Raw genomic sequence first — 22,654 nt, 5'->3', positions numbered from 1 at the left:
TTCTTGGTCCAGCCTTCCTTTCTATGCCCCAATTCTTCTCTCTGGGGATGACATGTAGAAAAAAAGAGGCAAAGAGGTTTACTCCGTACCAATGCGCAATGGAAGAATGCAACTCATTTGTTTACTTAACTGGGACTCACTGTTGAGAGTCCTGGAAAAGGTTCTACTCTGGACCTTTGGATGTGTTAGAACTACAGAACTATGGGGGCTTTTGAAGTAGACTGAAAACATTTTACAAGGCCATGAGCTTGTGGAGTCAGAGGTGAAATTCTATGGACTGGAAGCGAAATGGTTCCGACCACTTGGCCCCCAGATGGTAGCACTGTTTTGGAAGATTGCAGAACCTCTGGATAGTGGAGCCCCGCTGGAGGAAGTGAGTCACTAGGAGTGGGCGTTGAGGTTGTACAGTCAAGGCCCCCTTCCTCCCCATTCCCAGCTTCCTACTGTGCAGGTCTGTGAAGTGGGGAGACCTCGGTGACTGGCTCCCATTGTGAAGAGATGCTGCCAAGCCCTCCCTACCATGATGGACAGTATCCCTTTGAACTGTGAGTCAAGTCACGTGCCTGACCCCATTAACTTGTACCTAGTCAAAACAATGAGAGAATTAATAAAGGACTCCATGGAAATAAGAAAGAAGCTGTCTGCACTTGGCTCAAAGTAATGAAACTACACCACCACTAGGCTGTGATAATACCCAAAGAGCCACAAAGAAAATTAAGCAAGGCTGTATATTCCATTGTCCTATAACTAAAGCAAAGCCGGGCTGTAAGATACGCTGAAGTAAGTCATAGAAAGGCAAGGAAAAAGAAATGGATGAAAGAGAAATGAAATTTTTTAAAAAAATGTAAGAGATATATTTAAGCTCTAGCATGTCAACAGCCATTTTAAATATTAATAGTCTAGGAATATTAAATAAAAGAAATTGTCAGGTAGATAAGTATATCCCAGCTATATGCTGCCTACAAACAACACCACACCACAAGGAGATGGAAAGTGTAAAAGGATGGAATCTAAGTTGGAACACCCTGAATGTACTCAATCTAGTCTGAAAGTAACAGGGTGGGGGAGACCTGTCACAAGCAGATAGTCAGGAGAAAGCAGGGGAGGCTCTATGGAGATCAGACAAGGTAGACTTCAGAGTAGGGGAAGTCAATGAAGGCAAGAACATGTATCAGCCTACAAGATGCAGCAACCCTGAACACTCACTTCCCGGTTCACTAATATAAACCCTTACCCTGACAGAGGAGAAACAGAGACATTCACGGTGACGTTCTGGAACCTCCACCTCCAATAACTGACAAAACTGCTGGACAGAAAATCATCGAGGCTACAAACGCGAGCAACAGCACCAAATCATTAGGATCCAGCGGACACTCTGCGGAGACTCCACCCACAAACCGCAGACCACCGCTGGCTGACACAGTCAGGCGCCCACTTGGTAGAAACCACACTTGGACTGCAGGCTCTGGTGTGTCTTCCTGTCCTGGTCCTCTCTGGGATGCCGGGGCACGATGGGGAGCTTCAGCTCCCCCATACTCTGCCGTGGCCCGTGTGGTTGTGCTCTGATGTGGAGTCGGTTACAAAGTGTACTTTGACTTATGGCATTCTCACGTTAACGAGGTGCATCTGGCCACACACCCACTATAAATGAGGCCTATCTGAACACATTTCTAATGGTTTACGGAAGGTCCAACTAGACAAACCTGAGTGAACTCAAAACAATCACCATCACACAGAAATCAGTAACTAGAAAACCCTGGGTGGTAAAAAAAAAAAAAAAAAAAAAGTCATAAATTAACCAACAAACTTCTCAATAATCTATATGTCAAAGAGGAAATTTCCATGGAAATTTTAGCACACACAGAAATGAAGCAAAGTGAAAACATACCAAATGGATCAAGTGTGGTTCAGAGAGCACTGAGAGGAAACACACAGTTAAACAAGCAAAAGGACACAAGGAAGCCTGCAAAAAATTAAGACTGTCTAAACACTGACAACAAATAAGCAAAAGTAAAAATTAAAACAGAAACTAGCACTCATAATTTCCTCCAGAGTAGTAATGAGATGCTCATACATAATACATGTATAAACAAATTCAGCAAACCATGCACAAGGTTTATAAACTAAAAGTGATGCTAAAATACATGGAAGACCTAAACCAGTGCTTCTCAACCTGTGGGCATGACCCCCACGTGTGGCCCTAGATCAGGTATTTACATTATGATTCGTAACAGTAGAAATTACAGTTATGAAGTGGCAACGAAAATGATGTTTATGGTTGGAGGCCACCACACCATGAGGAACTGTATTCATGCCGTTCCTGATGTTACAGTGTTAGGAAGGCTGGAAACCATGGACCTAAACAAATACCGTGGAGAGAAATACCATGTTCATGGACGGGAAACCGAACTGGATAAAATGTCAACTCTACCTAAAATTATTTTTAAGTTTCAAAAGTCCAGTCGACTGTTGAGGTGGGTAAGGCCAAAAGCACTGGGCCATGCCCTAAGCAAACAAAAGAGGTGTGACATGCGCAGAGAGCACTCTAGCCAGGGGAAACCTGACCCATAAGCTTCAGACCAGAAGAGGATGACCTGCAGCCCAGAGCCAAAAGGGAAATGCCACAGTAGCTGGAAGCTGAGTCCGCCAAAATGTACACGCATAAATACCTGAGCCCTTTGATTAATAAATGAGACTGCTCGCATCCCTCCCAGAATCTGTGCCGTTGATTCTGTGTCTGTCCACCCCCTGCCCCCCAGGATCAGAGACAGTGGGACCCCAGCTGCAGAGCCAGCAACAGGATGTCCTGAAGACTTCTGTAGACAGACTTATTATAGGAGAGCTATAGACTAGCTAAATAATTTTGAAAATGCATTTGTCTTTCTAGAAACGGGGATCACCCTGCCTGGCAGTAAGGCGTACTCTAAATTAGACACAGAAGTAAAGACGGTGAAACGTGACTCAGATAAATGTGATCCAATTATTTACAAAAACCAACAGTAAATCAAAAGAGAAGACAGTCTTTTCAGCGAATGGTGCTGGGCTATCTGGGCATCCAGAGAGCAGAGAAAGAAGGGAGAAGAAAGGGAGAGGGTGGAGACAGAGAGAGAAATTTGACACGAATCTTACACTTTATAACAAACAAATGAACCAAAAACTCAAAATAGATCCTAGGCTTAAAAACATAAATAAATAATAAACTGCTTTAAAAGACCCCAGGGAGGACTCTGGGGGCTGCGATTAAGTAGGGGTGTCAGCCACAGCACCAAATGCAGGATACAGAAAAAGGTGGAAGTGATAAAAACAGATCTCATCAGAACCAAAACTCTTTTCTCTGCCAAGTCTAGCTTAACCATATAACAGCAGAGGGGACACTTGCAAGTGACACATCCAACAATGTACTTGTGTGGAGAAGAGATGAAGAACTTCCCAAAGGCTTGTTTGTTTGTTTTTTTAAATCTCCCAGCGATCTAATGAGAAAAGAAAGTTCTAGGGAAAGGTTACACACATGTCGCTCAGGAAGTGACACAGGTGGGAACAACCTCATTAAAAGTTATGCAACAGCATTAGGCATTAGAAAAACACAAAGTAAAACCACCATGGGGTATCAACGCATGCCTACAAAATGGCTTAAATTAAAACAGTGTCAACTTCAGATGCCATCGAGAACATGGAGGAACACCAGGTCATCTGCACAGCACTGGTGGGAATGTGGACCAGTGCCACATCTGGAGACCAGCTTGGCTCTTCCTTTTCAATTAAAAATATCTTCACAGTGCAGGCCAGCAACTGCAGGTAATGGATTCCAGAGGGATAAAACTCTTGTAGGGACTGAGGGATGGCTCAGAGGTGAAGACCACTGGCCGCTCTTTCCAAGACTCCTAGTTCAAATCCCAGCACCCACATTACAGTTTACAACTGCCTGTAACTCAGTTCCAGGAGATCTGATGTCTCTTCTTGGTTTTGCTCTTACCAGGCACAGACATACATACAAGCAAAACACCCATATGTAAATAAAATAAAATGTCAACCTTTTTAAATTTTAAGCTCATTCATACACAGAACCTTGTCCATCGTCAGAGTCACAGATGCTGCATTCATAACAATTCCAAATGGAAATGACCCAAATGTCTTTTAATAAGTAAACAAGCCAACATGACAGAACCATATCATCGAATACACAGCAACAAAAAGGAATAACTACTAATATACCTAAACCAATTAAAAAAAAAAACAACAACAATAATGCCAGCTGATAAAAGCCCATCTGGAATGATCCTTACAGCAACGTTCCAGTTACATAAGCCTTTCATGAGTAGCAGAGATATGGAGAATAGAGATCACCCAGGATTACGAATGGTGGGGGGCTGTGTGTGTGTGGTTGCAAGGATTAGCATGAGGAGGTCTTTTAGTGGCAGCACAGTCAAATGGCTCCATGAAGTCCGGCATACCAGTGCACAGAAGTGTAAACACATTCACACATATACGTAAGCACAGATTAGTGTGTGACTGGTGAAATGTAAGTTCTGTTAGCTGCACCAATATCAATTTCCTGGTTTTACTTGCACACAGTAGTTTTGCTAGATGTTAACAGTGAAGAAGAATGAGGTGAAGGTGTGTGGTGGATGCTAACAATGAGAGGAACAGGGTGAAGGTGTGTGGTGGATGCCAACACTGAAGAGGAGCAGGGTGAAGGTGTGTGGTAGATGCTAACACTGAGGGAAGCAGGGTGAAGGTGTGTGGTGGATGCCAACACTGAGGGGAGCAGGGTGAAGGTGTGTGGTAGATGCCAACACTGAAGAGGAGCAGGGTGAAGGTGTGTGGTAGATGCCAACACTGAAGGGAACAGGGTGAAGGTGTGTGGTGGATGCCAACACTGAAGAGGAGCAGGGTGAAGGTGTGTGGTGGATGCCAAGAGTGAAGAGGAGCAGGGTGAAGGTGTGTGGTGGATGCCAACACTGAAGAGGAGCAGGGTGAAGGTGTGTGGTGGATGCCAAGAGTGAAGAGGAGCAGGGTGAAGGTGTGTGGTGGATGCCAACACTGAAGAGGAGCAGGGTGAAGGTGTGTGGTGGATGCCAAGAGTGAAGGGAAGAAGGGTGAAGGTGTGTGGTGGATGCTAACACTGAAGGAAGCAGGGTGAAGGTGTGTGGTAGATGCTAACACTGAAGAGGAACAGGGTGAAGGTGTGTGGTGGATGCCAACACTGAAGGGAGCAGGGTGAAGGTGTGTGGTGGATGCCAACACTGAAGGGAGCAGGGTGAAGGTGTATGGTAGATGCCAAGAGTGAAGGGAAGCAGGGTGAAGGGCATTAAGGACTTTTCTTACCATTTCCTTGATCTTTCTTGTAAATCCAAAATGATTTTAATTACAGTAAGCTTTAAAAAGTGTGCATCAGCTTACCCCACAGACAGTGTCAGTGGGACGATGGCTCTCTTGGAGTCTGTGACATTGCTGTCAGTGAAGCTCTGGTCACAGCTACTCCTGATGAACTACAGTCTACTTTCTCACCCTCTCCCCTTAGCAGCAGATACTGGACCTGCTTTGCTCTGGCCGTGAGACCTGTGGGCAGTATGATTTCAAACAGGTGTCCAGAAGTTTCTCTTCAGGCTTTTCTCACTTATGAAAGGGGTGGGGCAACTCAAAGGAGTCTTGCTAGAGACATGATCATGACTGCCCTCAGCACAGTACAGGGCACAGGGAAGGACTCCTCACCTGGGAAAGAGTGAATGTCTGTGAGGGTGGGACTGAGAATATTACATGTGTCCCCTGCCAGGCCCGCCTGCATGATTATTCCCACTGCCGAGTAATGAGCAATGCATAAAAGGGCCCATCTCCACACCACCCTGGAGGGACCTTTACACTGAAAATACCACATCGCCACAGGCAGCTATACCAAATGAGCAGAAAAGCAGAATTAGGAAAGTGCTCTTCAAAATATGAAGCTGAGAACCAAGTATCAAAAGAGCACTCCTGCCCCAGGGTGATTCAGAATTCGACACAATCCGTGGTATACTGTGTTTACAGCCAGAAACACACAGGCATTATTGCAGAGATCACCTGATGGGTGCAGTTTGGCATTTGCCTTATATGGGTATAACTTGGCAGTCTCTTGCCTCCAATTGGCTGGGCCTGCTGTTATGATTGGGTGAGTGGCTGGCTGTTATGATTGGTGGAATGGCTGGCTGTTATGACTAACTGAGGCGCCTGCTGCTATTGGCTGAGGGACTGTTATGATTGGGTGAGTGGCTGGCTGTTATGATTGGTGGAATGGCTGGCTGTTATGACTAACTGAGGGGCCTGCTGCTATTGGCTGAGGGACTGTTATGATTGGCTGGGACTCAGCTGCTTAGTTATCAGTAATTGTTAGTTTGCATTTTGCTTACCTGTCAAGCTGGATCATACATAGTTCACGATGAACAAAGACTACTTTCGGCCAAGTCTTATCACTAAACTGGTTTGGCCCATATTCATTTAACACAGTCAAGATGAAATTTATTTCATCTTAACCCAGTCAAAAATGGCATAGTGATCATTACTCAGTTGAGAGCTTTGGACCACTATTGGCAACTCCACATAGTTAGAGGGAGGTTTATTTTGTGGGGTAACTTACAAGTAAAGGGATAAGTTATAGGTCCTGGAGAGGTGAAGTGCAGTCTAGCATTTTTCTCTGGAAAACTCTGCTCGATCTACATCCAGCATCCAGGATCTAGGAACCAAGAGAGCTGACACATCAGGATCTGGAGTCTTAAGGGCTCCCGTCTCAGCCCCACCTCGTAGGTGTGACAGTTACAGGAAGCCTCAATGGGAGTAGCACTTCCAGGTCAAAGCTGGAACAGCTACCCACTACAGACCACATCTCACCGACAGCATCCAGCCAGCTTCCTCAGTGCCTCCCACACATGCAATGCCTCACACAGAATTCCCAAGCCTTGACTGCCACAAAGATCTGCAAATCTTCAGAGGGTACTGGTATCTGTATGCCAAGCCCTTATATTGTCCAGCGAGTGGTAAAAGCAATAACCTAAAAAGGACTCTGTAGCCCTTAGATTTTGTCAGGACAACATCAATATCTTAGCAAACAGAAACAATACAGGATACTTCCCTAATAAGCTGGCGGGAGGGTATGGAAGAACCAATGCTTCATTTTTAAAAGGCCAGGAAGCTATCAGTGATGGCTAGGGGTGGGAAGGGTCAAAAGTCTCAAGGACTATGCTGATGACTCTCCCACTGCCAAAGCCAAACGTTTTCACACAAATAAAAGTAATCCCTGCCCCAGCTCGGCACCCATCAAACGTGTTCAAGCCCATGAGTTCAAAATGACAGTTAAGAAAACTAAACTGGCCACTTTTGAAAGATGGGGAGTGTAGTAGGAATCTTAAAAGTTCTTATTAATAAAATCAAACCCGAGGCCAGTTATTGGGGTCAATGCTGGTAGATCAGAGAGATAGAACAAGCCACAGCTATCTCACCTCGCCAGTTCCTCAGCTGGTCCTGTTTCCCCAGACTGGAAGCTTCTGCGTCCTCATCCCAATGGCTCTCACCTGAACTGCTGCTTAAAAGCCTGAATGCTTAACCAGGCTAAAATCCTCTAGTTTCTGGTCCTCACGCCTTATATATCTTTCTGCTGTCTACCACCACTCCCTGGGATTAAAGGCTGGCTTTCTGGGATTAAAGGTGTGTGTCACCATGCTTGGCTATTTCCAATGTGGCCTTGAACTCACAGAGATCCAGAGGGATTTCTATCTCTGGAATGCTAGGATTAAAGGCGTGTGCTATCACTGACTAACTAGTGGCTTGTCTGTTCTCTGACCCCAGATAAGTTTATTAAGGTACATAATATTTTGGTGAACACAATACCACTACAGGGGAGGGCTGTGGTGTGAAGATGTGAAGGTGGTGTGAGGGCTGTGGTGTGAAGGTGGTGTGAAAGTGGTGTGAAGGTGGTGTGAGGGCTGTGGTGTGAAGGCTGTGGTGTGAAGGCTGTGGTGTGAAGGTAGTGGTGTGAAGGCTATGGTGTGAAGGTGGTGTGAGGGCTGTGGTGTGAAGGCTGTGGTGTGAGGGCTGTGGTGTGAAGGCTGTGGTGTGAGGGCTGTGGTGTGAAGACTGTTGTGAGGGCTGTGGTATGAAGGCTGTGGTGTGAAGGTGTGAAGGCTGTGGTGTGAGGGCTGTGGTGTGAGGGCTGTGGTGTGAAGGCTGTGGTGTGAAGGTGTGAAGGCTGTGGTGTGAAGGCTGTGGTGTGAAAGCTGTGGTGTGAGGGCTGTGGTGTGAGGGCTGTGCTGTGAGGGCTGTGGTGTGAAGGCTGTGGTGTGAGGGCTGTGGTGTGAGGGCTGTACTGTGAGGGCTGTGGTGTGAAGGCGGTGGTGTGAGGGCTGTGGTGTGAAGGTGGTGGTGTGAAGGTGGTGGTGTGAGGGCTGTGGTGTGAAGCCTGTTTGTTCCCTCAGTACAATCGTGTGGAGAATAGGAGTCCAGTGAGAATCGTGTGAGTCTACAATCCTGTGAGTGGATGGCCTCTTTCTTACAGGGATGGATTCGCTCACAGGGAAACTCACTTCTTCCGTTTCTCTCTCCCACACACCCTTTCCTTTCCTCCCACTGCCCACCAGGGGTTGATATCTCATGAGGCTCTCACAGGGCAGCGGCTGACACTGTAACCTTAGATTTGCTGCCTGTGGAACGAACAGTTGAAAACATCCCCTCTTCCTCATAAATTACCCAGATTCAGGATTCTGCGATAGCAGCTAACAGGAATTGAGGAAATGAGGAGCACGCTTGTTGTCTTTACAACTGCGGAGCATCTCCATGGACTGTCCCACTGTGTGGCCACACACAAAGGCTGGTACCTCTTTAGAGAGGCACTCCCAGCTGAGGACTGAAAAAGACATTACCCAATTAAGGATCCCTCATTCTAAAATAAGTCATAAGCAATAGTAACCATCAGAATGTATGTCCCAGACCAGTTCAATCTGAATTCCAGTCAGCTTTGTTTTAAAACTCTGGCCAATTAGTGAGGGTGGACAAACAGCCCTAAGAACTGCTGGACACCATGCAGGTTCTGTGATGGCTATTCTTGGTTGTCAACTTGACTACATCTGAAATTAACTAAAACCCCAAAAATGGCGGGGTATACCTGTGAGGGATTTTTGTTTAATTTGAAGTGGGAAAATCCATTTCTAATCTGCATCTTTGAGGTGGGAAAACCCACCTGAATCTGGGCCACACCTTCTGCTGGAAGCCCATATAAGGGCATGGAAGAAGGAAGCTCGGCTCCCGCCTGCTTGCTATCACCTTGCTCGCAAGTCCGTTCCTTCACTGGCATTGGAGCCTACTTCTTTGGGATTCTGGCATATACTAAAGACCAGTTGAGACATCCAGCCTCATGGATTAAATATCTATTGGATTCGTGTGTGTGTGTGTGTGTGTGTGTGTGTGTGTGTGTGTGTGTGTGTGTGTGAGAGAGAGAGAGAGAGAGACAGAGAGACAGAGAGAGAGAGAGACAGAGAGACAGAGAGAGAGAGAGACAGAGAGACAGAGAGAGAGAGAGACAGAGAGAGAGAGAGAGAGAGAGAGAGAGAGAGAGAGAGAGAGAGATTCACTCTATAAACTGTTAATCTAGAGAACCCTGACTAATTCAGGCTCCTAACACTCTCATGTGAGACAAGCTTCCCCACCCTTTCATATACCCCAGGTTCGAGTTCGTCTTTAACCCTCCAAAGATGGTCAGTGCAGTCAGTCCTTTTTGTCAGACTTTCTTTGGACCGCCAAACCCCAAATAATGACATGGAGACGTCTTACTATGAATGCTTGGACTTAGCTTAGGCTTGTTCATAATTAGCTCTTATAACTTAAATTAAGCCATTTATATTCATCTATGTTCTGCCAGGTAGCTCCTTAGTTACCTCTCCTCCATACTGTATATCTGACTCTTCTGTGTCTGTCTGGCTTAATCTCTCCATGCCTCAGATTCTTCTTGCGTTCCTCTTTCTCTTCCCCCACCCCTACCCCTGGAAGTCCTGCGTATTCTATCCTGCCTAGCTATTGGACATTCAGCTCTTTATCAAACCAATCAGAAGGCACCTTAGGCAGAGACACATCTTCACAGTGTGCAAAAAGATTATCTCACAACAGCTCAGTCCTCCCCATCCAGCTCAAAGCCAAGTGGTCTTGGGTGCTATAAGAAGCAGGCTGAGCAAGCCATGAGGAGCAAGCCAGTAAGCAGTGTTCCTCCATGGCCCCTACATCAGCTCCTGCCTCCAGATTCCTGCCTTGAGTTCCTGCTCTGACTTCCCTCGGTGATAGACCACAAGCTATAAGCTGAAATAAACCCTTTCTTCCCTGAGTTGATTTGGGTCATGGTGTTTCACCATAGCAACAGAAACCCTAAGACACAACTTTACCAACCAACAGCTTATAGACCCAGCAATCCTCACTGTAAGTGGAGACCATTTTCATGAATGCATTACACTTCTCAGGCTTTGCATGATGACTCAGAACACGTGGCACCCCAGTGCTCCCACATGCCTGTCTGAAGCCAACTCCCATGTACAGCTTCAGACCTAGGCAACCACTCACTCATCTGCCTTCTGGGCCTATATTTAGTCATTTTCTAGAAATGTTCTATAAACGGAATTGTACAATATGTAGTCTTTCGTGTCTGGCTTCGTTCACTCAGCATGTTTTTGAGAGAATTGGGTAGCTTTAAATACAGATGGGGATTTGATATTTCAAGGCATCCTGAATAAATCCCTCAGTAAGCATGTGGACCACTTTTCACTGTGATTTCTCATCTTCCACTTCCTGATGGTGTAAGAATGATGCTTGTTTTGGCTCCTCTTGAGCCCAGCTTAGTCCCAAGGGTGGTGTGTATCCAGATCCACATGACATGTTTGGCTTCGCTGGGGCAAAGGTGCCAGAGTCATAGTTCTCATCCCATCTTTCTTGACGGCTATGGCTTAGATATGTCTTCTCCCCAAAGATGCTGGAAAGTTGGGACCTAACGTGGGAGCTTTGAAGTGATGGAATCCTGACTGAGTAATCAAGTCAGGTGCAGAGGCTCCACACCCAGAAGAGATTAACGCTGATTTCACGGGAGTAGACTGGTTCTCACTCGTGTGGCCCCTCCACTGCACACAACACTGCCCGTCTCCCTGTGTAACTTGGCCCTTAACCTCAGTGTGCACATGGCACCTCTCATTGGTGTGTGCACATGGCACCTCTCATCAGTGTGTGCATGGCCCTTCCTTCCTGTGCGTACTCTCTTCCAGCTGTCCTTCTGTGAGGTTAGTGTTCCAATGTTTTTTTTTACTATAAGGACATCAGGCGAGTTAGCTGAAGTCACTGTGGTGACCTCATTTTTAACTTCATTACCTCTTTAAATGCCTATTACCGAATACGACCACATTCTGTGGTATTGGGTCTGAGGCTTCAGCAGAAGAACTGGGGGAGAGCATGGCTTAACCCTCTCAGGGACAGATGACACCACGTTTTTTTGCTTTTATGTCAATTTTTCTGCAATGGAAAGTTAAGCTTAAAAATTTTTTCTTAGCAAGTAGCTACTGACTGAGCAAGACAGTGCTAAGAATATTAGTGGGGCCACATGGAAGAAAGCCTTGGAAATTCTCTGACATTAAAAGGACATTTCTGTAGTAGAATCAAAATTGGGAATAATGACCAAAAACGACTGTCTTGCTTTTGAAGTCTAATGAGGTCTGTGGAGTCAGGAGCTATGTCCTAAATTTATATAGGCTGGGGGCTGATGAGACCAGAAAACTGAGGCCATCAACTCCAGGCAGAACTGTGATGTTCACAAGTTCTGGGCAGCGCTGCCTCTCTTGGGGCAGCTGTGGGCAATCAAGCTGGAGCTGAGCACCACCTGCAAAATACACTCATTAGAATACGGTAATTAACTCTCCAGCAGGAGAGAAACCACCTACAGGAAAAGGCAGCCCATCCCCAGCCTGGAGAACACGCTGCCACCCCGGGGGCCCTTTATACTGAGCCATTAAGCCTAAGATCTGGCCCACAGTGCCACCATTTCATCCTAGCCCATATTTGCACTTAGAACTCTTTCTAGGTTCCTCGGATCCATTAGGATAGATGGGCTTCTGCAGTTGACAAGAAATCCCTAAATCGCTGTGCCTTGGCCCAATAATGATTTCTGTCTTGTTTAATCTCCCGTGATCCCAGGGCAGATGATGGGCACTTTGATGTCAAGGTGTCTCCCGTGTTCACCTGTGTTGGATGTGATCAGGGTGGGCTTTGACCCACATGGCCAGTGTGGGAAACAGTATGGTATGTATTCAAGAAACTAAAAGCAGAATGCTACAAGCCAGCAACGCCACTGCTGGGTGGGTATGCACAGAAGCTGCAAGCAAAGATCCTCATCACTCACAACAGCCACAAGTTCATCAGTGGGTGGGAGGTAAACAGAATGTGATCCATACATAAACACTCAACCAGACTGGAAATTACAGGGCTGGGGAGCTGGCTCAGTGGGTAAAGGATGTGCCATGTAAGCATAAGGACCTGAGTTAGATCTCCAACCCCCACATAAAAACCAGACTTAGCAACAGGCATCTGTAATCACAGATGGGAGGTAGAAACGGGTGGATCTAAGGCTTGCTGACCAGTCAGCTTACTGCATTGGTGACCTGGTCTCAAAAATGTAAGGTGGAGAGTGACATCAAGACACTCAACAGTGGTCTCTGGCCTCCACATGCATGCAAACACACACACACACACACACACACACACACACACACACACACACACACGTTCATCAACAGACACATACACACCAAACAAGAAAAAGGATGGAAATCATGATACATGCTGCATGGATGGGCCTTGAGGACATCACACTTAGTGAAGCAAGCCAGTCACAAACACAGGTAGGCTAGATGTCCCCAAGTGTGCCTCTTGGGCATCTACACAGCGCTTTTGGTGAATATTCTTTCCAAATCAGATCACATCTGCCTCTTAGGTATGGCTCTGCTAGCGGCCAAATTCTGAGAGAAAGAAGACAGAAAGGCATCTGATGGAAGGGCTGGGGAGGAAGAGGGAGCCGTGCTTAGAAGGTTCGGGAGATGGGTGGAAAGATACAGAAATATCCTGTGCTGCTCACAGCTGTGCGATGTGATGCACACTATCCCGCTGGCTGTCCACCTGAAACTGATGGGATAGGAAGAGTGTGTGTGTGTGTGTGTGCACACACGTGCGTGCATGCGTGCGTGCGTGCGTGCGTGCGTGCGTGTGTGTGTGTGTGTGTGTGTGTGTGTGTGTGTGTGTTTTCCAATGGGTGGCATCTAGGACTCACTGGACGAAGTCCAAACGGTTGACATGATTTCACAAAGCCTTCCAAAGCCCAGCCCTTGCTGCCTACACTTACTGCTGTTGGCAGCTACACCCGTCTGTGCCATCCTCATCCTCTGAATGCCCACAGTGCTGTAGAACATGATACCATGGTATGTAGCCAAATAAAATGGCACCTCCCTGCCCTCTGAACACAAATCCCCAGAGCGCAGAGGAAGCCTGCCAGCCTCTCTGTCACACCGGTACCCAGCACAGCACCCACACATGTAAGCAGTTGAAGACAGCCAAGCTGACGGCAAAGCCTGCACCTGAGACCCACATCCCAGCCCAGTGCTGCTCTGGCTGTGGCACACACTGGAGTTTAGATCCTCTGCTCATGTAGCTTCCAAGTCTGGAGAGGTGGTGAGCACAGCTCTTGCAGATCTCGCAGCTCCTGGGTGGCCCCTGAGCTCCTTCAGGGCTCAAACTAAGAGAGGGACAATGGCCCTGCACAATACCATAGAGCCTTGCTCCCCAGACACCCACAGTGGAAACAGGCCCAGAACCCAGAGGCCACACACCTTCCTAGACACCTGAGCAGCACGTGGAGAACTCTTTCTAATTCTAATCACTCCTATGCTTCTGAAGATGGAAACAGCTTCTAAATTATTTGACTTCATTGTTATCTACAGTTCAATCAATGACTATAAAACCAGCTTTTTAGACCCTCTTAATTACCCAGAAGAATTCCCACAAAAGCTGCACGTCCCTGAATAGAGCAGGTGGGCAGCTACAATCAACTTTCTTTAATAGACATGATGTTCCTCTTGGGGTAATTTAAACAAGCCATGACGGCACAACCATTAGCATTAATTATAAAAGCCTCGGAAAGCTGCATGGTGGGAACCTGGGGCAGAACTCCAGTCTCCGCTCTTCAGCAAATCCACTGGTGCATTTGATCTCAGTCTGACCCTTCTCGTGCTCCGGGGGCAGGCTTCTCACCCACTGCACGGTGAGTATGGCAGAGAAAGCTGCCCTCGTGGATCCCTGGAGGTCCACAGGCACATCATGGGCAAGTGCACTGAGGAGCAACCAAACCCTAAAGCCAGAAGAGAATACCGAACATCACAATTCAGCTGCTGAGCCAAGAAAAGCTTTCCTGATATGTCTGTGGGTCTGAAAGCAATGAGTGTGAAAAGAGGCCAAGCGCTCCAGATTCTCCTCCTTACAGCAAGTAGAGTGAGCCTGCACGTCGTGGGGTGTGCATCTTAGGATTCCACCAATCTTGGCAAAATACCCAGGAAAAAAATATATATCTCTTTGCTGAACATGTCTTTTTTACATTACATTTTATTTATTGGGGGCAGGGATCATGGCACCAGGCATGCCACGGCATGCACCTGGATCACAGGACAACTGTGGTAATCCTGAATCACATTCTCTCCTCCTACCATGTGGGTCCTGGTGATTAAACTCGGGTTGTCAGGATGGGTGGCAAGCACCTTTACCCACTGAGTCATCTCGCTGGCCCACGAACATGTCATTTTTTTCTTATCATTACCCACTAAACAATGCAGCATGACAGCTATTTCCACAGCACTCACAGTGTGTTCAGTACTCGATGTCACCTAGAGATGATAACAATCAGAGCACTTTGTCTACACACATGAAAATGTCACAATGAAAAGCATTCTTTTTTCAATTAATATACACTAATATTGTTTGAGAGGATATTACTACATAGCCCTGGCTGTCCTGGAATTCAACATGTACATGAAGCTGGTCTCGAATTCACATAGGTCCTCCTGCATCTCCCTCCTGAGTCCTTGGATTAAAAGTATGTGCCACCACACCCCACTCCTTGTAAAGTAATTTTTGTAAAATTAAAGCATATGGGGAAAGGCGTTTAATTTCTACACACTCCAGCATTTTATATATGAAGGATCTGAGTGTCCTGGATTCTGTCAGCCCTCCTGAAACCAATCCCTGTGGACATGGAGGGCAACTGAATCATCAGATGGTCCCAAGAATGGGTTGAGGTGGACCAGGGTCCCTCTTCCTTGTGGAGGACATGAAATTCACCCATCAGTGTCCACATGTGTGCCACCCTAATAAGAGGAAGGGGCTTTCTCCTGGGTATGAATCCATAGAAGCCAGACAGCCAAGTCCCAAGAAGTTCTGGGGGTCCGAAGCAACTTGAACCGGCTACATGGGTTATGCTCTGGCTTCCATACACATACACTCTAACAAATAAATAAATGTAAAAAAGAAAATGCCCTACGCATGTGCAGAAGCTGTCCACACTCACAGCTTACTCCCCAAGGCTCCAGACAGAGACCAGCACACATGTGGGCATTTGTGATGGGAAATTACCTGACTCCGAGGCAGGACTAGCATGAACACGGGAAGGTGTCAGAGTGCAGTGTTCAAGGAGGCCCTGGCTGCCGACTGCAACCTGCCCTTTGCCCCCGCGGACAGTGGGCACCTCCTTGGACTGTGTGCCAGACCCTGAGAACAGACGTGGAGCTGAAGGAGGCCAACTTAGAGCTCTGAGCTCCCAGCTTCCACTCAGGAGTGACAGAGGGCGTCACTAATACTTAAGTTGTGGAGTTAATGGAGAAGATGCTCCCACTGGGTGTGAAGTGGGCAAAAGCCAGAAACAGGAGGTTCAGTACCAACTGGGTCAGTCTGAAGAGGCCTTATAGAGAAGAGAAACTGAAACCAGCACGTGAAGGTGCTAAGCTAACCAAGAAGGTTTGGATGGGCGAAGTTTTTGGAAATAACATGGGAGAGAAAATAAATTAAGATGGCCCTCTGGCTTTTCCTCTAACAAGAAGGGTGATAGAAAATTCTATACCAAGGGGTCACAGGATCTGGTTAAAGATCTAAAGGGACAACCAAGATGACCCTAGGACACTGCCTGGAGATGTGGGGTGGGGTAGAGACAGGAACCCTGTCAAGTGATACAATCCACGGGAGGTGATAGGGTCCTACCCCACAGTGACAGCAAAGGCTGTCTGTCAAGGCACGGGATTCTGGAACAGACTAGCTGCAGGACCTGGGAGAGACAGAAGTCAAGACTGACTCCCAGTGAATATAGCAGAGGCATGTGAGGCAGGAGGATGATAGGGAACAACAGGGTGCCTGCTGTGTTGGAATGTCAGTTGGACTCACCAGTCTGGAGTCCTGGGGAGGACTTGGGGGTAAGCTGTGGATGTGGGGGCGCTTTCACATATGGATGATACATGTTTTTACACTTATTTGCTTCTTTACTAGAGTGTGTGTGTGTGTGTGTGTGTGTGTGTGTGTGTGTGTGTGTGATATCACATGTGTGGAGGTCTGAGGACAACCTGCAAATACAGTTCTCTCCTTCCACTATGTGGGCTCCTGGGACCAAAATGACTGCCAGGCTTAGCAGCAAGTGCCTTCGTGCATTGAGCCAAGTCATGGGCCAACGGCAGGTAACACTGGAGGGCTGTGTGTAAGCAACAACCATGAGTACACGGACCGAGGAGACGGGAGGCCCATGCACAGATTCTGGGGACACTCCAGGACTCCGAGGCCAGGGAGGAGCCTGAGTGAACGCAGTCCTATGAGGTGAAGGAAACTTCCAGGCTTCTGGCAGCCTGGAACCAAGGAAGACCGGATTTCTGGGGAAGAGGATGGCAGTACAATGGTCCTAAAGAGTGAATGGAAAGAGGATTCCGGGCTGGCCGCTGGATCAGTGAAACAAATGGCCTTGCTGGAAACAGTTCACGTGCCAAAGGCACCCACAGAAGTGTTGCCAGAAGTGGTACATGTCTGTCTGGAGTGGGTGTGAGAGTGGGAGGGAGGGACGAGACAGCTAGGAGAGACAGGACCTTCCAGAAGCCTCGGCTAAACAAAGCTGGAAAATGGGACAGGAGGAGGAGGAGGAGGAAGTTGGAGCCAGGGACTTTTCCTCTCCAAGATGGGAGAGAAGAGCAGCTGCTGGAATGTGCGGGGCATGAGCCAAAGACAGCAGGCTGTGGTGCTCAGGGCAAAGCGGCGAGGAGCGACATCTGCTGCTGAGCACAGAAGGGGGCAACTCCGCAGGGAGGAGAGAAAAATGGGGCTACCCCAAAATCTTAGGTCCCTGCCAAGGGAGACCATGTGAGGAATCACATATGACCACCTTTGCTTTCCTCCCCTTGACACAAACAGGACAGATGGCATAGTCTTAGGGTATTCTGCATACAGAAATGTGAGCCTTTTTTAAAAAGATTTATTGTGTGTGTGTGTGTGTGTGTGTGTGTGTGTGTGTGTGTGTGCGCGCGCGCGTGCGTGCACGCGCACGCACACGCCTATGTGTGTGTATACCATATTCATACCGATATCTTGAGGCCAGAATAGGGTGTTGATCTCCTGGAGCTGGAGTTACAGGTAGTTGTGAGCCTCCAGATACGGATGCTGGGAACTGAACCCAGATCCTCTGCAAGGCAACTGCTATAGTGTCTCTCCAGCCCTGTGTGAGCCTGCTTCTTCAGCAGCTTGGAGCTGGCAATGTTCACACCACCACTTTACTGATCAGTTTCCTCAGCTACACAGAGAAATCAGAGACTTGCTTTTCTCAGGACTGCTGAAAGGGTACATAACTGCAGAAGTTCTCAGAGGACGGGAATCTGAGGTGCAGGCTCACAGTAACAGAGCATTTTGCAGCATGTGCCTCATAGGATATAAACTCACTGTAACAAATAACAGCACAGCCACGATCAACAGCCAGTGTGACAACTTAACTCATCCAGCATGATCAACAGTCGGGATGACAATACAACACCAAGAATGACTGAAAGCATAGCAACACCACAGCTCACCCAAGTGATCTACATGGTCATCAGGACAACTCCACAGCTCACCAACATCTGTAACTCTAGTTCAAGGGGATCCATTACCCTCTTCTGATTTCCTTGAGTATTATATGAGCATGTGGAATACACACACACACACACACACACACACACACACACACACACACACACACACACGGCAAAATGCCCATCCATATAAAATAAATAAATCTTTCATTAAATGAAAGTACTCAAAACATGAGAAGGCAGTAGTTTGTCAAAGTGGCCCAGAAGGTATCTGGAACTATTATTTTTGAACAACTTGAGCAGAAAAATCAACACTGTGGTACGATGGCCCCTTGGCACCCACAGGGCTCATCCAGAACCCCATGTACACAAGAGTCATAGGAGGCATGAGTCCTTCATGTAAAACATCGTGCTGACTGCGCAGAACCCTAAGCCCACCACCCTGTCTGTTCTCAGTCACTCCGGCTGATCCATAATCCCTAATGCAATGTAGACGTTGAGTGGCTGAGAAAACAGTGAGTGACGGGAGAAAATTCTGTGCATGTGCAGCACAGATGCAGTTTTCTTATTTAATACAGGTGATTGAATCCATAGATATGGTACCCACAGATATAGAGCATTATGATGCAAAATGCAACAGCAAAACCAGGAATTCATACTGATACACATGAATGTGTAAATGAATGGATAACTAAGTAACATTTTCCCATATAGAAATCCCAAATCATTCATGCACACACTCTCCCTATGACTCCCATCCCTTGGACGGCTTGCTTCTACAGCGTCCTTTGGAAAGGAAGAGGGTAAACAGCTTCCTTCTACAGCGTCCTTTGGAAAGGAAGAGGGTAGTTTTACATTGATCACGATAGCAGTGATATTAGGGTAACACTTCACTTCTGTGAGCTTCCCCCTCATAGCTCATAACCAGGAGAAAAACATTAGGGAAATCCAAGCTGAGGTGTGTTCAGTCTACAAAGTTTCAGCTCCTTACTCCTCAGAACTGCCCAGATCATCAGAAACAAAGAAAGTCTAAAAACTGCCACAGAGTAATGTGGGTTCCACCGTTGTGGCGAACGGCCCACTGCGGCAGCAGATGCTGAGGGAACCAGGGTTAGGGATAGTGTTTCTCTGCGTTATCTTACCAGCACTGCAAACTCTCCACACATCTAAAAGTGTTCTAAGGTTAAAACTTCATCAACAGTGACCAAAGGAACAGGAGGCCACCCACAGGGAGGGCAGCACTTCTCTTCTGTGATTGAGCCGCTTCACACACCTGCCCACACATCCTGGAACAGCTCCTGAGCCTCTGCAGATGCCCAGCTCCTGAAGCTGTCCTGCCCTGATTCACCACCTTCCCAGGGTGGTCGGACGGCTCCACCTTTCACAAGCATTCCCCTACCTGAGGCCCATACAGATGCATACACAGGTGCATACACAGGCACACACAGGCATGTGCAGACACACATAGGCACATACACAGAGACAAACTCACACACAGACACACGCAGACAGATACGCAGACACACGCAGACAGATACGCAGACACAGGTTGGTACCCGACCCACTTTGTGGAGAGGACAGCTCTTCTGGGCCACCTGCCACGTAGCTCAGCCCTCCTCTCTGCCCCCTTCTCTGTCTCATCTCCTCACATGAACAAGAAGCAAGCAAAGCTGAAGCCAAACCGCCTCCACGTTGCCTCTCACTCCTGTCGAGTCCCCTCAGTTGAGGACTTGAGTCCCTCCTCCTCAGCCATCCTTGCCACCTCCCTGATCCTCAGACTCCAACTTCTTGAGAAGCCACTTAATGTGATCTAGTGAGTCCAAAACCACACAGCTTCTTCCCATGACACCACTGCAGCAGCCTCCACAGATGCCGATGGCTGCAAGGCCACACCCCAGACTTCATTCCCATTTATCCCAGGCAACGTCAGCAAGAGGACCTGTGCAGCCAGGCCATCAGATGGATAGGGAGCCAAGAAAGGGAGAGAGGAGAGGAGGAGAAGGAAAGGGGAAGGGTAGATAGAGAAACCAGGAAAGCTCTGAGGACTGAAGGCCCCTCGAAGCTTGCAAAGCTCAGAGTCCTGTGCGTCAGCCTCTTCCCCAGGCACACCAGCCTCTGTGGAGTCGCAGCATATGCAAATGCACTAGCATTAACCCGCCTCATCACCTCTCTGTGGTGCAGGAACCTGATCCCCTGATCCCCTGTGTCTCCAGCAGAGGATGGGGCTTCCCAAGGAGAGTCAGACAGCAGTGGATCCACGTGGAATTACTCCTTCAGTTCCTCAGTGTTCTCTGGAAAGCTGCTTTGCCTGTTAATGAGCTACCAGCAGAATCTCAACTTCCCACACCAGAGATTTAGGGGCAACCTGGGAACAGGCTAGTGCACACAGGCCTGGCCTCTAACAGGAAGTTGATCCCACCCCAGTGAGCACTGTAACACAGTTCCTGTCTGCAAATGCTCCCTGCAAGGCTACAGCAGCACCCCCAATTTTAAGGCTCATTGCCCTGATGACAGCCCAGGAGACTATGCAGTCTAACTTTCATTCCTGATGGCAGGCAACAAGATACCAGGTCAACCATGCGTAGGCAGCTTCGAAGGAATATGTATAAGAAATGAACCAATCAGCAGGAGGATCTGAGCCTGAGGGCAGCAACCTCATCCCTGAGTGTGGAAAGAGACGCCGGGGGAAATCTCTCTAGTATCTTGGTCCACCTGCCCCACAGTGGGGCATAAGTGAGAGGATGAAGAGTCGACTCAGCCAGGGCTGGACCACACAGCACAGCACATTCTACCACACAGGATAGCAGACCCACTGCTCACTCTCAGGTTGGGGTCCAGTTGCCTCCATGGAGCTGCCCCAAGTCCATAAAGGATTTCCCAGAGTTTAGTATTTCAGAAGAGCTGAAGGGTAAGTCTGCATCTCCCAAGAGATGTGAGTGCCTATGACCATGACTGGGCACAGGTAGAGGAGCTGGTGTCCACAAGAAGCCACAGCTATTCATGATCAACAGTGTAAGACCTGAACAGAGACAGAGCCATTGGTGGGAGGAGCCATTGTTTATCCCTGATGCCACACTGAGGGTTACAGTAACACAAAGTTAACTATCACAGTTACGATGACAGGTGCCCATCCAGATAATGGAGGATAACTGCTCCACCTCAAAACCTTTACTGGGACATCAGTAGAGTCTTTGAGCCATGTGTAAAGGAACAGACTCATACATTCCCAGGATCAGCATCTTTAAGGCCTATTTTCCTGCCTACTTCAGCCTCTCAGTAATATGTGGTCATCAATTGGCACACTGGGGGAATTAATTCCAGGCCACCTGATGATACCAGAATCTGTGGGTGCTCGAGTCTCTGTATAAAATGCCATCACATTTCCCCAGAACCCCTGTGCATCTTCCAGTGGACTCCAAACCACCCACTGAGGATATACTATAACCAATGCAGCATAAGCACCACGAAGAAAGGCCTGGGGAACAGGAAGGAGTGAACAGACTCACACAAGCACAACTGTCCCCAGACATCTTCCCTCCACAACTGCCGATAAAAGTGGATCAGTCGTGCTCTCTGTAATGACATCCATGCAACAAAACTCAGGCCTGAGTCTCAAGTGACAAAAGAAATTAAAGCAGCCGGGTGGTGGTGGCACACGCCTTTAATCCCAGCACTTGGGAGGCAGAGGCAGGCGGATCTCTGTGAGTTTGAGGCCAACCTGGGCTACCAAGTGAGCTCCAGGAAAGGCTCAAAGCTACACAGAGAAACCCTGTCTCGAAAAAAAGAAAAAGAAATTAAAGCAAGTACCTGCACCTACACAAAAGCGAGCACATGTGAAATATGTATCTACACCCACACAAAAGCAAAGCACATGTGGAACATATACCTATACCCACACAAAAGCGAGTACATGTGAAACATATACCTATACCCACACAAAAGCAAAGCATGCATGGAATATATACCTACACCCTCACAAAAGCGAGCACATGTGGAACATATACCTACACCCTCACAAAAGCGAGCACATGTGGAACACATATCTATATCCACACAAAAGCGAGCACATGTGGAACATATACCTACACCCTCACAAAAGCGAGCACATGTGGAACACATATCTATATCCACACAAAAGCGAGCACATGTGGAACATATACCTACACCCTCACAAAAGCGAGCACATGTGGAACACGTACCTATATCCACACAAAAGCGAGCACATGTGGAACATGTACCTATATCCACACAAAAGCACATGTGGAACATGTACCTATACCCACACAGACAGACAGTGACAGTGACTAGTCTATTATCCATTAACTTCCACCATCCCACCAAACATGGGCACACAGGGCCAGGCCCTCCTTAGAGGACACCCCTCAGCTGCGTGCAAAGCTCCATGTATCTCCACATCTGCTCAGACACTATGACACAATCTTACCCATCCAGAGCTTCGCCACCCTCAGTGTTCGTGGAGAAGCACACACCAATAATCAATGAGTTTAGATGCTTCCCTGAGATTTCTAACTGCT

General features: G+C 47.6%; 1 protein-coding gene across 12 annotated transcripts in view; it reads right to left on the bottom strand.

Moving 5' to 3' along the window:
* Window positions 1-22,654, bottom strand: part of Apba2 (amyloid beta precursor protein binding family A member 2) — a 233,298-nt gene that overhangs the window by 147,656 nt on the left and 62,988 nt on the right. For 4 of the 12 annotated variants that reach the window (XM_076544323.1, XM_076544332.1, XM_076544343.1 and 1 more), the window contains exon 1: window positions 1,235-1,564. The exons of the other annotated variants lie outside the window; for them this stretch is intronic. The gene's annotated coding sequence lies outside the window, so the exon portion shown is untranslated. Of the gene's footprint in view, window positions 1-1,234; window positions 1,565-22,654 lie in introns of those variants that run through there. 12 annotated transcript variants of the gene reach the window in all.

This window comes from Peromyscus maniculatus, chromosome 1, assembly GCF_049852395.1.
Source record: "Peromyscus maniculatus bairdii isolate BWxNUB_F1_BW_parent chromosome 1, HU_Pman_BW_mat_3.1, whole genome shotgun sequence".
NCBI classification, from domain to species: domain Eukaryota; kingdom Metazoa; phylum Chordata; class Mammalia; order Rodentia; family Cricetidae; genus Peromyscus; species Peromyscus maniculatus.
The sequence above is the reverse complement of the archived record's forward strand: the minus strand, read 5'-3'. Positions and strand labels throughout refer to the sequence as shown.